This window comes from Salminus brasiliensis, chromosome 20, assembly GCF_030463535.1.
Source record: "Salminus brasiliensis chromosome 20, fSalBra1.hap2, whole genome shotgun sequence".
Classification (NCBI taxonomy): Eukaryota; Metazoa; Chordata; class Actinopteri; order Characiformes; family Bryconidae; genus Salminus; species Salminus brasiliensis.
In genome coordinates, this window is record NC_132897.1 from 25,793,554 (window position 1) to 25,811,626 (window position 18,073).

An 18,073-nucleotide genomic window follows, 5' to 3' on the forward strand; every position below is an offset into this window, starting at 1 on the left:
CTCAGTTGCACTCACATAGGTATGGTTAAGCCAAGTGCTATTCACTGTCTCATATGAGTCTGGATGTATTTCAAAAACAAATGGATCAACTGAAGCGTGTGGCATTAAGAGTATTATTAAAAGTATTATTTACACCTGATGTATGGACTGTGAAATTAACATACTGCCAAAATTCTTCATTCTTCCCTGGGTGCCTGAAGTAAACTTCATCAAAGCCATCAGAATCATGTTTAGCAGTTAGGATATACAGTGTCCCTATAATGACCATCTCGGCTGGTTCCACCTTCATCTGCGGAGGTCCCGTATCAGCACCCGATGTAGAAAAATGTCTACATAGTGTTGCCCGTACCCCACCCCTCTTCCGGGGCGCAACACCTTGCGTGTTCGTTTTGTGGAAAGAGTCGCAGACGAGTGGAGTGAAGTTAGAAGCAAACCAAAGTATTTATTTAAGAATGCTGGATCCAGGAGAACAAATGCATTAAAGACAGTGTATCAACCATCCCAAAGCAAAGTTCTGACCCCGTTCTCATCTGACTCCACGTTTATACCCCAAATGACGTGAAACCTGCCGATGAGGCGTTTCTACAGATTAGTCTATGTGAATATGCAAGATGGCACATGTTAGTACTCAAATTCACGTGTCTGACTCCACCATCATGCTTGACCTTGACTATGTTTTGTATTTTCTCAAAGCTGGACAGTGTAGCATTCTCTATGTGTGTGCGAGGCAGCTGCAGGTTAGGGAGTTACCCACACAGAGAGAAGGCCGCTTTGTCCGACCCTATCAGCATCCCCTCTACCCACACAGAGAGAAGGCCACTCCGTCCGACCCTATCAGCATCCCCTCCATATCACTTCAGTTCAAACAAAGTACACCAGTCCCAATTGGGGCCAACACGATGGTCCATGACAGTGACTTCAGACACATGGAGTGGCCTCACTTGTCATGCTGATGTATAGTTTTAATAACGCAAATGTCTTTAAGCGTGAATCACCCGCCTTTACCATAGAACTCCATATGTTACATGTTAATGTGTCTCAGGAGGCCATGTCATGTGAGTTAGTAGGCCATACAATGTAATAAGGTTATAATATGTCTTATGAGTAAATATCATGTAAGTTAGTAAGTGGGTGAGTAATATGCCATGCAAAGTGACTCTATATGTCGCACACCAATACGTGTTACAAGTGGGTATTATGTGGGTTAGAAACAAGCCATACATTGTTAGCTATGTGTGTAAGCCTACATGATATAAGTATCGGATAATCATTTGTATAGATGCATATAAAATACAAGGTTTCACACAATGATTATGTAGTTGTTAATACTAAGTTGAGTAATCATTATTTAAGGATAATTTGTCAACAAACACAAGGTATAATAAACATTTTACTACAACAATCTCCCTTTTGACTTGTCCTCGAAGACACATCAACACACTTGTAGTTCCTCCAAACATGTGTTTGACATGTGGTTTACATTTGTGAGAGCGAAAACCTGTCCGGCAGCCAACCAACCAATTTTGACAGGAAAAATTCTCTCACGACCCCTCTGCCCCAGGCGGCCAATTTTACCCATGTCAATGGAGGAAGTGACATTATTCCCATCCTTTGCCACCCCCTTTTCCCGTACCAAGCCATTATTAAACAACAAATGTGTTTTCCCTCTAAGTTTCCCTCTACTTAGTAAACTATTGTCTATAACCCTATATGTGTAAGTGTTAAAGTTACAATGTGTGTTTTTTTGTTTTTTTACAATCTCTTAGATAGTTCAAGGCAACCTGTAAAGAAAAAAATGTTTTATTGTTCTGGGTCACCGTCAGTGCTGGACAGCTCCTCGGTGGCTCCCCTCGGGCCCGGGGGTGCTCGGATGTCGCTTGTCGTCAGCTCGGTGTCAGTTGGTCAGGTAGATGCGCTCTTGTTGCGCGTCTCTCTCTCAAGGCGTGCTCAGATGGCACTTGTTGCTGATTGGATGCTTGCTTCTGCACCTGTTGGTCCCCGGGTGGCAGTGCTGGCTTGCACTGAGATAGGTGGTACCACGAGCTGCCTTTGCTCTGGAGTCGTACCGCGTGGCTGGTTCTCTCTGTCACCTGGAATGGACCTGTCCAGCGAGGCTCTGACCACTTTCGCTTAATGGCTCTCAGGTACAACCATGGGGCCACGGCCACCTCCGGGGGTATCTCGCGGTCCTCGTCTCCTCCTCTGTTTCTCCGTACCTGTACAGATAAATCCTCACACACTGATTTTAGTTTCAAAAACAGCTGTCGATATGTATCTGTTGTAATCCCAGGCGAGCCTGTATCGGGGCTCAATCTTGTTTTTGGGCCTGGAAATGCTATGCCTCTGACCAGTTCAAATGGAGAGAAGCCTGTGCTTCTATTAATTGAGTTCCGAATGCTGATCAGGGCCATTGGGAGGGCATCTAGCCAATTCATGCCCGTGGTCAGTGTAATCTTAGCTAGCTTGGATTTCAAATTTTGATTCATCCTCTCCACCTGACCCTGTGAGGCAGGATGATACACACAACCATAGCTATGGCGCAGCCCCAACGACTGCTCCACCCACTGCAGTGTCTTGCTCGTAAAATGACTCCCATTATCTGAGTGAACCTTCCTGGGGAACCCGTGTTGTGGTATCCAACAATTGATCAACATCTTGCACACAGACCTGGCATCCTCTTTTATGGTGGGAATTGCCTCCACCCACCCTGAAAATCGGTCTACTACCACCAGGAGATACCTGTATCTCCTTACTGAGTCAATCATGTCAGTATAGTCAATCTGAATTTCTTCTCCGTGTGAATCTGGCAATGGAAACTTTCCAGGTGTTGGCTTAAGTGCTTTTGCTACGTTCTGGGTGTTACAAATCTGACATTGGGTGATGTAATCTACCACTAAGGCTGACATGAATGGGTGCCACCATTGTTTTAGATTTTCCAGTGTTTGTTGTCTCCCTACGTGTGCTACTGTGTGTGCTTCTTCTAGAACTGCTTTCACTAGTGACATTGGTAACACTGCTTGTCCCCTTTGTGACATCCACACCTGGCTGTCTGGACTAGCCCCCTTTGCTAGCCACGTTGACTTCTCCTCCGGACTTGCCTCATCCTGTAGGCGTCTAAGCTCTTGTCCTGTGGGAATCGGTTCCCAGGGTACACCGGAGTCCAACACAAACATGGTGTTGGGTTCCGTGTAGCCTGCTGCTCTTTTTGCTGCCCCATCTGCTGCTTCATTCCCTCTGTTTATCATTGTGTCTCCCTTTTGGTGTCCTTTACACTTTACAATTGCTACTTTGCTCGGTTTGTGTATGGCTGCTTCTAATCGCATTAATTCTGTTTTATGTTTGACTGGTTTCCCAGCGCTTGTGACATACCCAGCTTGCTTCCAGTGTGGAATGTCTACATGTGCTGCTGTCACTACGTATGCTGAGTCGCTGTAGATAGTGACGTCTCTCCCTTCTGCCAGTTCTAGTGCTGCGATTACTGCTAGTAGTTCTGCTTTCTGTGCTGATGGATTTTGTTTCACTTCTTCTGCTATGACTGTCCAAAACTCATGTGCCTCCCCCCTTGCTTCCTGGACCACCGCGTATCCTGCTCTGACTCCACCTGTGTTTGTTCTGTACCCACACCCATCTGTCCACAAATTCCACGACCCTGGGATGGGTGTGGCCTGTAAATCTGGTCTTACTTTTCCTTGCCTCTCTACCTGTTCCTCACACTCATGTGGTGGGCCTTCCAGCATCCCCTCTGCCATGTTGACTCCTTCATGTGTGTAGGTGATGTTGGGTGCAGTCAGTGCTTTGTGAATGCGTCTCTGTCGCAAGGGAGTGAGTGTAAACATCTGTGAGTTTATGTATGCCACTACTCCGTGTGTGGTTAGTATGTGCAATGGGTATCCTGCTACCAGATGTGCTGTTTTCTGGACTAATTTGGTCAGTCCTGCTACATGTCTTGTGCACTGTGGTTGTCTCCTCTCTATAAGGTCCAATGGAACACTTAAGTACATTAGCACTGCTCTACCTTCCCCCTTTTTCTGAAACAGTACACCATTAACCAAAGTGTCTGTTTCAGAAACATCCAAGTAAAAAGGTAGTGAATAGTTAGGTCTGGCTAGTCCCTTCTATGTCCCACTACCCTGCTCTCGTCAGCTGGTATGCAGTCGTGATCGTCAGAGTCATCATCAGTTGTCTCATGTCCCTCTAAAGCTGCTTTAATAATGACCGTGGGTTTTGTTTTTTGGCGTAATGGGTTAATAGATGGTTTGGCCAACGTTTGTTTACAGTGATGGCGCTGTTTATCCTCAGTTCTATTAGTCCCCTTTGCATGTAGATCGTCATAACAGCGGGTGTCAGTCTGGTCGTCATTAAGGGTCTCATGTTGTCTGCGCAGTAGAAAGGGATCTGCAGTGTGTGCGTAACTATCTGCTGCCTGCTCTCTGCTGTGAGCTGTGGTGTCAGCTAGTGGTGTGTGCTCTCGGGCTGAGCCCCCCCTTTCCTGCTGCTCCACTCTGACTGTCCCTGTGTCTATGGTGAAGACTGGCAACAGAATATCTGCAGGTGGGATGTGTCTTGGGTTGTATGGCGGAGGCAGGGCGTCAGGCCCCTCCCCCTTGTGTTTTGTATACTCACTGTCCACTTCCGCCTTCTCCGCAGATGGTGCGTTCGCCTTCAGCCGGGACGGATCCTGTATTTTCAGTGTGACTAAATCGGGTATCATGCTCAGAAATGCAGTTGTGATAGCTCTCAGCTCTGCTAAGTCCTCCTGTGCTGCTTTAAAGCTATTTTTAGCCTTTGTTCTTTTTAACAAACCAGCCCGCTTCATTTCTGCTTCAGCCTGACCTGATCTGTCTTCTAACTCTTTCTTCATCTGATTAATGCAGTGTATTAAACATGTTCTCTCTCCCGTATGTTTTTGTCCCCATGTTTCAAACCTGCTGATCACACTTTTCTGCACCTCATCTCGCTGTTTCAGATTTATCACACCTTCTTTAACCCCCTGGGCTACCCTCTGTATTTGCAGTTCAAAGGGTTTCCATTCCCAGTTTCCCACGCCGTAAAGGGCATTTAGTTCTTTACTCAAATTTCTACTACTAGCCATGCTGTGTGCAAGGTGCTGATCAAGGATGGATCTCACCTGAATGGGTCTTCGCTCTACTTCTCTCTCAAATGCGATTACGTTAACACCGCAGGGTTTCACGCATTGAGATTTTTCGAGCAGTGTCCTCCCAGGGCTCCCCCTCTGCGCTTCTCCGCAGCAGCCGCTGCGCTCCGCGCTCCTCTGCGGTATATAACAGGGAAAGAGAAGAGGAAAAATTTCAGCTTTCAGCTCAGTGAAGAATTTCACAGTCTGATAATCATATACAGCACAACCGTGTGTTCGTCAAGGCTCTCTCAGGCGCACTGAAAAAGCTCTTGTGTGTATCCTTTACACAACGCTAGGTACGCCTGGTCCCCGACCAGCCGGCCGAGCCGTGCTTACAGAAGCAAGTACCTGTAATTGGCACCCAGTCACACTTGTGGGCCCTCCGCCCCTTTCACACAGTTAGGCAAAATATGAAACACACAGCGGCGTGCTCACACGCACTTATATGGCCATACAGCCTCTTTTTAAACTAAACATTCACACTTAAACTACATACAGCGCCGTGTGCACGCACTTATATGGACATATCATATATGAGACATACAGCGCTGTGCGCACATGCACTTATGTGAACTCCTTTTAAACTAGACATTCAGGCCAATTACTTGTCTCTGACAAAGCGCCGCCCACACGGTCCCACTATAACCTAGTTATAGTAGTTCGATGTTCCAGGTATTACCTATAGTCGCCAATCCGAGTGAAACAAAATTAAACAGCTGCTTTAATACACAAAATCACAATCAAATCATACAATACAACCCTTTTAGCAGGAACCGCTTCTGCTTTATACAATTAAAAATACACAACAATAATAACCATGACTACTTTGCGAGTGGATCAATCTCGAGGTGAGTCTCCCACCTGGCAATTATCCGACCACCTCGTCAGATGTCGGGGGGATACGCCAGCTTCCAATCCTAACCCTTGCTCCGGAATCACCCGTCGGAGTTACCTTTAGCCGGAATCACCCATCGGCATTAACCATATAAAATAGAAAAACCCTACTCCGGAATCACCCGTCGGAGTTACCCCTAGTCGGAATCACCCATCGGCATTAACCATATAAAATAGAAAAACCCTACTCCGGAATCACCTGTCGGAGTTACCTTTAGCCAGAATCACCCATCGGCATTAACCATATAAAATAGAAAAACCCTACTCCGGAATCACCCGTCGGAGTTACCTTTAGCCGGAATCACCCATCGGCATTAACCATATAAAATAGAAAAACCCTACTCCGGAATCACCCGTCGGAGTTACCCTTAGCCGGAATCACCCATCGGCATTAACCATAAATAAATTGATATGCTTCCTGCTCCCCTCCAGACAGCACTCGGACCGCCTCACCACTCAAATTTCAGATATTCAATATGCAGAATTCGATTAACAGGCTCTGCTTACCTTTTTGTGGTGCGCGCGCGAGTGGATCAGTGCCGGATGCCGTCTTTCGTCACAACTTTCCCACACGTCGGAGGTCACCAATTTGTCGAAAAATGTCTACATAGTGTTGCCCGTACCCCACCCCTCTTCCGGGGCGCAACACCTTGCGTGTTCGTTTTGTGGAAAGAGTCGCAGACGAGTGGAGTGAAGTTAGAAGCAAACCAAAGTATTTATTTAAGAATGCTGGATCCAGGAGAACAAATGCATTAAAGACAGTGTATCAACCATCCCAAAGCAAAGTTCTGACCCCGTTCTCATCTGACTCCACGTTTATACCCCAAATGACGTGAAACCTGCCGATGAGGCGTTTCTACAGATTAGTCTATGTGAATATGCAAGATGGCACATGTTAGTACTCAAATTCACGTGTCTGACTCCACCATCATGCTTGACCTTGACTATGTTTTGTATTTTCTCAAAGCTGGACAGTGTAGCGTTCTCTATGTGTGTGCGAGGCAGCTGCAGGTTAGGGAGTTACCCACACAGAGAGAAGGCCGCTTTGTCCGACCCTATCAGCATCCCCTCTACCCACACAGAGAGAAGGCCACTCCGTCCGACCCTATCAGCATCCCCTCCATATCACTTCAGTTCAAACAAAGTACACCAGTCCCAATTGGGGCCAACACGATGGTCCATGACAGTGACTTCAGACACATGGAGTGGCCTCACTTGTCATGCTGATGTATAGTTTTAATAACGCAAATGTCTTTAAGCGTGAATCACCCGCCTTTACCATAGAACTCCATATGTTACATGTTAATGTGTCTCAGGAGGCCATGTCATGTGAGTTAGTAGGCCATACAATGTAATAAGGTTATAATATGTCTTATGAGTAAATATCATGTAAGTTAGTAAGTGGGTGAGTAATATGCCATGCAAAGTGACTCTATATGTCGCACACCAATACGTGTTACAAGTGGGTATTATGTGGGTTAGAAACAAGCCATACATTGTTAGCTATGTGTGTAAGCCTACATGATATAAGTATCGGATAATCATTTGTATAGATGCATATAAAATACAAGGTTTCACACAATGATTATGTAGTTGTTAATACTAAGTTGAGTAATCATTATTTAAGGATAATTTGTCAACAAACACAAGGTATAATAAACATTTTACTACAACACCGATCACCTGGCTTGTGGTCATCAAAGGGCTGGTCAGCTGGTTGCAGCAGCACTGCTTTCACCTGCTTAGACACAGACGCAATACATCATGAGAGAGTGGTCAAGTAACTGGTTATCCAGTGATGGTGGACCTAATCCCGTATTGGGAGGCCTGCCAAACACTATCTCAAAGGCACGGAGACCAGTTCTTTTTTGTGGCCTGGTTCTGCTTTGCCAGAGAACCACGGGGAGGCACTTAACCCACTTATCCCAGACCTGTTTGTTGTGTCATTTTTGCATGCAAAATTCTCTCAACAAGCATATTTCGAAAGGGTACAGCTTCACTAAGTTGCCTAGTTAAGTAAATAAATAAAGTATTACATTCACTAAATGAATAACTGTCCAATATCTCGTTTGATAGTCACTTAAGGTTGCTGCTAATGTCCGTTGCTCTTGCCTAGCTATCTAGCTACACTACAGGCCAAAAGTTTGGACACACCTTCTCATTCAATGCGTTTTGTGTATTTTCATGACTATTTACATTGTAGATTCTCACTGAAGGCATCAAAACTATGAATGAACACATGTGGAGTTATGTACTTAACAAAAAAAAGGTGAAATAACTGAAAACATGTTTTATATTCTAGTGTCTTCAAAATAGCCACCCTTTGCTCTGATTACTGCCTTGCACACTCTTGGCATTCTCTCAATGAGCTTCAAGAGGTAGTCACCTGAAATGGTTTTCAGGTATGCCTTATCAGGGTTAATTAGTGGAATTTCTTGCTTTATCAATGGGGTTGGGACCATCAGTTGTGTTGTGCAGAAGTCAGGTTACTACATAGTCAACAGCCCTATTGGACAACTGTTAAAATTCATATTATGGCAAGAACCAATCAGCTAACTAAAAAAAAACAAGTGGCCATCATTACTTTAAGAAATAAAGGTCAGTCAGTCCGGAAAATTGCAAAAACTTTAAATGTGTCCCCAAGTGGAGTCAAAAAAACCATCAAGCGCTACAGCGAAACTGGCACACACGAGGACCGACCCAGGAAAGGAAGACCAAGAGTCACCTCTGCTTCTCAGGACAAGTTCATCCGAGTCACCAGCCTCAGAAATCGCAAGTTAACAGCAGCTCAGATCACAGACCAGTTGAATGCCACACAGAGTTCTAGCAGCAGACCCATCTCTAGAACAACTGTTAAGAGGAGACTGCGCAAATCAGGCCTTCATGGTCAAATAGCTGCTAGGAAAACACTGCTAAGGAGAGGCAACAAGCAGAAGAGATTTGTTTGGGCCAAAAAACACAAGGAATGGACATTAGACCAGTGGAAATCTGTGCTTTGGTCTGATGAGTCCAAATTTGAGATCTTTGGTTCCAACCGCCGTGTCTTTGTGAGACGCAGAAAAGGTGAACGGATGGATTCCACATGCTTGGTTCCCACTGTGAAGCATGGAGGAGGAGCTGTCATGGTGTGGGGGTGTTTTGCTGGTGACACTGTTGGGGATTTATTCAAAATTGAAGGCACACTGCACCAGCATGGCTACCCCAGCATCCTGCAGTGACATGCCATCCCATCCCCCTGTTTAGTTGGACCATCATTTTTCAACAGGACAATGACCCCAAACACACCTCCAGGCTGTGTAAGGTGGGGGGGGGGGGTGGCTGGGTTTGCTAGCTCTCCCTAAGGCATCCAGGGCTGCTACCAGTGACTCTTGCTCTCTATCCTTTAGTAAACCCATGATGCACACCTCTAACTGGTCTACTTTTTCCAAAGGATATAGCCTGTACATGCCACACTTCATACACTCAAAAAGCCCAGCAACAGCCATAATAAAGCAGGGACCTTACGCTTGCAATTGATTTGGGCACTGGTTGTTGTAGAGGTCAACTCAGAACAGACCAGACCAGACCAGACCAGAGCATTGTTGGAACAATCCATTTTCAGAACAGACGACTGTTATGACAGTTCAGTGTTAGAACAAACCAGTTTAAGAACCAGTGAGAACTGAGCAGTGTTGTGATCTCTGTGTTATGGAAGTTTAAAGTGTTGGTTAGATCTGTATTATAATCACAGTCTATTTCTGTTCCTGCGCTGGCCGGACCGGTTTCATCATTATTACAGGTCTGATCATTTTTACAGATCTCATCAATATTACATGTCTGATCAATATTACTGGTCTGTTTATTACACACCAGAGTAAAAACAGATCAGTACCAGAACTAACCAGTTTGAATAGACCAATGCTTTGACAGCATGGTCAAAACCATATATATCACAGGTGTCCTGTCACACCAGAAAAGAAACTGGGTTTACTTGTAACTTGACAGAGTCATTACACAAAGCTCACTCTCGGGGATGCCACTGCACAAGTTCTATCTCGACTCTCCTGTACATTAACTGAAAAAATGGTAAATGTGACATCAAGCCATGAAAGATGAAAACGTAAGTGAGGTGATAAAGTCCTGCATTTTTAATGGTCCCATTAACCCTTTCGACTGCCCCAGCGCTCGCGGGGTGATAGTTGCAATGTTTTCTCATGTCTATCCCTAAGTACTAGGTTAGACCGGTTAGGCCTGTGTGTACAAATGGTGTGCCATTGTCACTTGAGATGCGTTGTGGCAGACCCCATCTGGGGATTATTTCTCTGAGGAATGTTTTTTGCCACTGCTTTCCCATCCTGAGTACCTGTGGGGAAAGTTTCAACCCATTTACTGAACATACATACACAGACCAGGAGAAACCGTTTCCCTTCTGCCGGTGTTAATTCCACAAAGTCGATCTGCCAGTGCTGAAATGGCTCTGTCACTGGGGGGTGACCCACAGGCTGTTGTGACAGAGGTTGTGTGTGTCTGTGTGTGTTTTGTGCACATGTGAGACAGTTAGAACAAACATTTTGGGTGAGTGTGGAGAGTCCGGGTGCATACCAGTGTCTTGCTATCATATCCATTATCCCCCCTTTGCTCATGTGACTCCTCCCATGAGCAATAGCAATTAACCCTTTAATGGATGCCTTTGGGATACATGGTCTATTTGTTGCAATGTGTATTCACACATTGTTTTGTTTGACACACCCTGATTTGGTCCACTGAGCTTTTTCTGCTGCAGTGGCAGTAGATTGAATTTCTTGCAGAGTGGGTTTCTCTTGGTCCGTTACAGGAAGTTGAGCGGCGGCAACAGGCGCTGCATGAGCTGTGCATTTGGCCACATGGTCTGCAAAGGCGTTTCCCTTGATGACAGGATCATCTGCTGAGGTGTGCGCTGCGCATTTAACAACTGCAATCTGAGAAGGTACACCGAAGGATGCATTCGCTACATCTACCACTGTGTAATGGGTGTGGTCTGTAGGAATTTGAGATAAGATAGTATGGGGGTTTGGTACTTCAGGTACTTGAGCCTGAGCCGCAGCATTTACTGCCTGCAGGTCCTGAACAAACCTCCACTCATCCAGGCCGGGTTTGGTGTCCTAACTGGTGAATCTGGACATGGCACTATGACCCCTGCCTCAAGCAAAGCTTGAAACACGGGTCTAATACCATCAACTGCTTCAGGTTTCAAGGGGTACTGAGCTTGTCTATATGTGGATTTTGGTGTAATGGATACTGGTTCACAATCTTTAATCAATCCCACAGCTGAGGGGGAAGTGAAACAAGCTCCAGTTCCTACCCTTCTGTGAGTGTGGCAGCCTGAATCAGTGGAGGTTAGCCAAACAGCTCCACTGTTTGCTCTGCTCTCAGCCTGTACTGAAAGGGACACTTCCACATTTTTGTGGAATATACACATTGGGGCGCTCGGCCCAATCATTAGCCCTGGCCACCCTCAAGGCCCATGGCCCAATATCTCGCCACGGGAGGGTGTGTTTAAATCTGGCCAGGGAGATGTGGGGGTAAGAATTTCCTATGAACAATGCCTCATGCTGTTTTGTTAGTGAGACTAGAGCAGCTGCCATCTTACCATTCCATATCAGTGCTGTGGTTTACAAATGCTCTGTTCCTGATGTGATTTTTTTTTTCATAATCATTATCAGAGCCTTGGCTAATATGTGAAGTGCAATGTAAATCACTCTTCTTCCACTACAAAGGATTAGACACCACCCTCTCTGCCTCTGATAGAAAGTGTCTGACAATCTCCCCCTGCTCATCAACACTGCACCACATATAAGCATACCCCAGAACCCCTGACGCTACCTGTACCATGCATGGTTGTTCTGAAAAATCTACAGCTAATCCCCCCGGGGAGCTAATTAGGGTACACCCTAGTTTACACATCAAATCTCTGGCCAGTAAATTCACAGGACAAACAGAAGACATCAGGAAACAATGCGGAAAAGTTTTCCCATCTAGGGAACATTGGAGGGGCACAGACATCTTTTCTCTGACCACTTCTCCCTCTACCCCTATTAATGCTTGGGGTTTTCACAATGAAGCTCATTAGTCCTAATCACTGAGTGGCCTACCCCAACCTACACAATCAAAGTAAATTTTGGCATACTTAATGAGCATGTTGTAAGCTGTTGCACTAATGAAAGATAGGGAGAAGAAGGCACTTCCCTTTTTGCTGTGTCAGTTGCTGTGTCAGTCCCGTTCCACCGTCCTGCCCCTCCACCGCCCGTCACTGCTCCTAATGCGTTGCTGCTGGTTTTCCCTCCTCCTGGAAATACTGCTCGAAACCCTGGTAAAATGTCCATACTGGCCACAATTATAGCATCGATTCACCCATGATTCACCCTGATCCGCATTTGGTTGGTTTGGCTGGAAAGCTGGCCCATTGCCTGCAAATCCTCTTCCTATGCCCCTGCCTCATCCTCGACCCCTCTGCCTCCCTTGTCCTCTTCCTCGGCCTCCCCCGCATGGAGCGTTAGAGGGGAGGGCTGCAACTTGCTGTACCATCATCAACATGGCTTGATCCAATGTGTCTGTCTGCTTTTTCTCTTTCTTCTTTGACTGAGCGTTGAGAAGGTTCTCGTGATGCTTGGCATGGTCCTCTATGATGGCGATGGGCTGTCTGGTATACCCCATGCAATGCTGCTTGATAGCGTTGGAGAGGTCAGATCTCAGACCCATCAGGAAGTTGTTGCGCAGATGTGCTTCCCATGGGGTAACATCTTCTGGATTGTTTGCTCTCGCCGCAGGTACTTCCAGTCTGCTAAAGTCCGTGTGAACTCTCGTCAAGCGAACTAGATAATCTTGAACAGTCTCTCCATCTTCCTGCTTGCATGCTGCTATTTTCCCTGTGTTCACATGTAGGGGAAAGGCAGCTTCCAATCGAGTTCTCAAGTCTCTTATCATGTTTCGATAAGGGGCATTGGGGTCCGGATGAACGTTAGCTCCGGGGTTGTAGGTGGGATCAGCCAGGCGTACATCTCCATCCGGCCAGCCTCGATCAACCTTGCAGTAGCTGGAGCCCAATTTTCGGAACAGAATGCGTTTTATCTCATTCGAGGTCAGACGACATGATATAACAAAGTCCTCGAATTCTCCTCCAGACTTGCTTCATCCTACTTGTCGGGGGTCAGACAGGCCGGAGGCAGCTTCCATCATGTCCTTTTCAATCCAGTATCGATGTACTAAGAGGGGACCCTCTGGTCCAGCCACCTCTACCATAGGAAAAGAGCTGCAGTGCAGTGAAGACTTCCCCTGGTCAGGAAGTTCCTTTTCCTGTGTCATGGCTTCGGGTATGGGAAGCTACTGGCGATGCGAGTGGGCTGGCCTTCCCGTGTCTGGCGTCCAGTTCCTCAAGCGCCTGTTGCGCTGCGGCATAGGGACCTGCGATGCCGGGTCTGGTGGTAGGCCATATGGTGGAGGAGGTTGTTCCACTGCCGCTTGATCGGGTGCTGCTCCAGCCTAGTTCTGGTGTTCCTGCTACTGCTGGTCTTCCTGCAGGTCAGGATCGGCAGCAACTGAGACACACTGAGACACTGGTTTAGTTTTACCCCCGCGCCTCTTTCCTCTCTCTGTCTGCCTGCGCTCTGCTTCTTCTATCCAAAACCCAATCGCCCATAACATACTTGCTTTATGTTTCGCACAATGTTTAAACACATTTGATGGCTAACCTCCAGCAGAAGGTTTTTAATGGCCATTCCCTCAGCTAGTTCTCCATGCTGCCAATGCAAAGGTCTTCTTCATGTGGTCATTCACGATCATTAAATCAGGTTGTGTCGTCCTGTACTTTTCATGCAACACCTTTATGTGGGCCTCAGACGTAGCATCCTCTCCAACAATGCATGATTCCTTCAGCAAATTATCAGTCTCAAACAAAAAAGAGAAATTACGCAAATCTCTCCACCAATATTACACCAACTACTCTTCTGTGATCAACAATAATAAATTTATTCTAAAAAAACCAAACTTACATAACCGTCCTCCTCAACATCCCTCAGGAAACGGCTCTTCACAATTAATGCATCGTCAACCTGAACATACTCTGCATTGGTGGGATACCTGCATGCCAAGAGTAACAAAATGAATCAAATGTGTCAGTAATTCTGTTCATCTAACAAATCAGTTGAATCCTATATAAACATGTAGCCACTCCTGGGGGTCATTTCACAAAGCAGGATTTCTCAGTTTAGTAACCTAAAGTAGGCCCAAAGTCAAGCCTATCCACTAGGTAAGGATCTGAGGCACGTTTTGAAAGGGGGTTCAGTTCCTAATCAGCATCTGGCACTAGGAAGTGGCACTGCACCGTCCGAAAGTCAAGTTTGGTGGACATATGCCAAAAAGGGGAAGAGGCCTATGCTAAGTAACTGTTTCACCATAAATACCATAAATCCATACATCCTACAATTTTACATGCTTTACATGCTTAGCCTATTCTAAAGTGAAAAGAAAAAGTATGTGAACCCTTTGCAATTCTATGGTTTTCTGCATTAATTTGTCATAAAATGAGATCTAATCCAGGTCAAGCGTATTAACATAATGTGCCTAAAATAAGAACAAAAAAATTCTGAATCTCAAAGAAAGCTAACTGGAGTCAGGTGTTCTCATACCTGAAGTCTTCTCTACTCTTCTGAGTTTCGCTCCACACAAGAAGAATATGCATATGTGAGCCATGCCTCACCAAAAAGAGCTTTCAGAGGATCTACGGTCAAAAATTGTTTTATCAGGAAAGGGTTACAAAACAACCCACAAATGGAGACAATCTGGGACTATGGCTACTCTGCCAGGAAGTGGGCACCCAGTCAAAATGACCCCAAGAGCAGAACGGAGACTCACCATTGAGGTAAAGAAACAGCCCTGAGTGAGAGCCAACGACCTGAAGACTAACCAACTCCAGAAAAGGCTGAAACTCTCGCAGCTCAACAGAACTGCTCAACAGTAAGTAGGTTGTAAATAAATTAAATAATAAAACCAGTCTCTCCTTTCTTTGGCTATGTTTCCTTTCCTTTGAGTTCAATCCACTTGAAAAGTCTAACTTTCTTTATTTTCCTCCCACACTGCTGAGTGTAGTCCCCCCAGAGAAGAAGAAAGGTCCGTCCACTGCTTCTGAACTCTCCAAGCTGTTCCTCTAGACGAGGGCTTGGTTCACCATCAAGTGTTCATGCAGGTGCAGCCAAACTGCAGAGAAGAGTCACAGAAGAGTCAGAAAATAACTGTCCTGTTAACAAAATACAAATAAATGTACAAAGTAAAGCTTTTTTTTCTTCCCTCTTTCAATATAAACACTCATCAGCAGCATGAAATGGGGGCTAGCACTGCCCACTCGCACATGACCCCCTGAAACAAACTGCAGTGCAGCTCAGCATGTCAGCTTCAACTCTACCGGCTTTTCTTTTTACTCTTTTTCATTTATATGCACCAAAAGATTCACCCAGTACACTCACCGAATCAAATGCAGACTAAATCCAAACTGTCGTTTCAGCCGTACTTCTCAAAGTTCACCTTTATGAGCGATTTTATGTAAAAAAGTCTTAATAAAACTCTCCATCCTGTTTCACTCCAGCGTTTCTCTCTTTCTCTGATCCACAGCACATCTCTAGCAGAGGAGCTGAGGTAACATCCCCCCCCGAGCGCTGATTGGCCGACTCTGACGCAGACCAGACCTTGGCAACAAGCTATTGGCTGTCATTTTAGGCTCGATTTATTTACTTTACTTATCAGTAAGTAATTTTCTATCTGCTTTAATGGCTGTTATATTATTTTTTAAAAGAAATGATTGTTTTTGTTCATTTATTATTTTTTGCTTTTGTATTTTTTACCTTATATTACCTTATATTATAATGTATTTTTTACCTTATATTCTACATGTTGAAGTGCATTATTGACAGTATTTGATGTATTTGGCAGTAATATATTGACAAAGTTTTTTTTTAAGATTCTGCTATTTTTGTCAATGTGTCAATATTATGTGAAATATTACAACATAAACAACACTGACAACCTCATCTCATTGGTCTCCTCCTGGACTAGATTAATTTATTAGAAAGTGCTTCCAGCAGTAAAACTACACATAAGATAATCTGATAGACTAGATTAATTTATTAGAAAGTGCTTCCAGCAGTAAAACCACAGGTACTAGTGAAGTAAAAAAAAACACACCACAACAGTGCTGTGATCTTCTGTTTCCTATATGTTATATTTAGGGATGCACCAACCTTTTTCAGTTCCTAGATCAATGCATACACTTAACGATATATACGCAATACTGATCTGAAACCATTGTTAAATAAATAAACCGTATACCTCACCATGTGGGAGAGACTTAAAGCATCAGGATTGATGTAAATTTGACCTCACTAACTTTGTCAAATAAAATACAACAAATTAACACACAGATGTAAATGCATTAAATTACTATTTATTTGTCACTAAAATAAGAAACAATTGTGCAGGACCTTGGCCTGTTGGGCCTGTTGTGCTGATTCTTTGTCTCATCGGGCTTTAAGCCACTTGCCTATTGTCTGTTTTCTATATTGGCATAAAAGTCCTACAACTCAGGCCTCCTTAAAGCCATAGCTGACCTATGTGACTCCAGTGTTGTGATAGAGGGCAAGTTTTTTTTCATGGTTATTCCTACTCCATCCACTATGTGGCACTATAATGGAAGTAGGCCAGGTTACAAGCCAAAAGGAGAGACCATGCTGCAGCAAAAAGGTTTACATGTGGCTAACTTCAGGCCTTACTGTAATGAAGATCCTGTTCTGCTTTGACAAAAAGCTTCTCTTTTTTCTTATTTGTTTATTTCTTTTGTTTACACTTCCTACAACTAACTTACTCTTCATATGGATATTTGAATACCTACACACAGAGGACAAAGGTAGGATAAAGGTATCACTCCTGAATTTACTCTCAGCAACTCCAACCAAGGACCAAGGTCCAGATACGGTTCAGGATAATAAAATTCCACAAAAATATGTGGAAGTAGTAACACCAGTGAAAGTGGTGAGATTAGGCATAGCCATGTTAACAGAGTTTAGTAAGTTTCTGTGGGTTGCTTTCCTTTCTGTACCTTTAAAAAGCTCTCTCTCCATCCATCCACAATGCTCTTTCTGTCTGTTTATCTATCCTGGATGATAGGTCTTCATTTGCCTACTCGCTGTTTGCTAGTTCTCATGTTGTTTGTTACTCCAGAATAGTGTTTTTTTAGCTGAAAATGCAGTCATTTTGATGATTAGTTGTGTGTATTTATTTGGAACTCATGTGTTCATCAGTGTTGCCTGGCTTTTATTCTGAAATATGAAGTCAGTGAGACCAAACATTGCATTGTTAATATTGGGATCAATATCCGATCGTAATATCTGAAAGATGCATCCCTAGTCTCATTGGGTTCTTTAGGTCTCATTGGGCCTGCTTTGCTGGTTCTTTATGTCTCATTGGGCCTGCTTTGTTGGTTCTTTATGTCTCATTGGGCCTGTTTTGCCTGGTTCTTTATATCTCATTGGGCCTGTTGTGGTTGGGCCTTTAAGCCACTTGCCTATTGTCTATTTTTCTGTATTGGCATAAAAGAAATCCTACAACTTGGGCCTACTTGAAGCCATAGCTGACAGCCATGTGACTCCAGTGTTGGGATAGATGGCATGTTTTGTTCATGGTTATTCCTACTTCATCCACTATGTGGCAGTATAATGGACGTATGCCAGGTTACAAGCCAAAAGAAGGAAACCATGCTGTAGCAATGAGGTATACATCTGGCCAACTTCAGGCCTCACTGTAATGAAGATTGTTATTGGTGGAACTATAGGTTCTAATACTTATTGTAAGTTTTTTTAGCTGAAAATGCAGTAATTTTGATGATTAGTTGTGTGTATTTATTTGGAACTCATGTGTTCATCAGTGTTGCCTGGATTTTATTCTGAAATATGAAGTCAGTGAGACCAAACATTGCATTGTTAATATCGGGACCAATATCCGATCGTAATATCTGAAAGATACATCCTTAGTCTCATTGGG

The 18,073-nt window shown here is 44.5% G+C and overlaps 1 long non-coding RNA gene across 1 annotated transcript; it reads right to left on the bottom strand.

Annotated features, from left to right (window-relative positions):
- Positions 1–417: 417 nt before the first annotated feature.
- Positions 418–5,122, bottom strand: LOC140542245 (uncharacterized). Its single transcript, XR_011977989.1, has 2 exons — positions 3,370–5,122; positions 418–2,216 (listed from the first exon to the last, which is right to left on the bottom strand). It is a non-coding gene; the product is annotated as an uncharacterized lncRNA (long non-coding RNA).
- Positions 5,123–18,073: the final 12,951 nt, after the last annotated feature.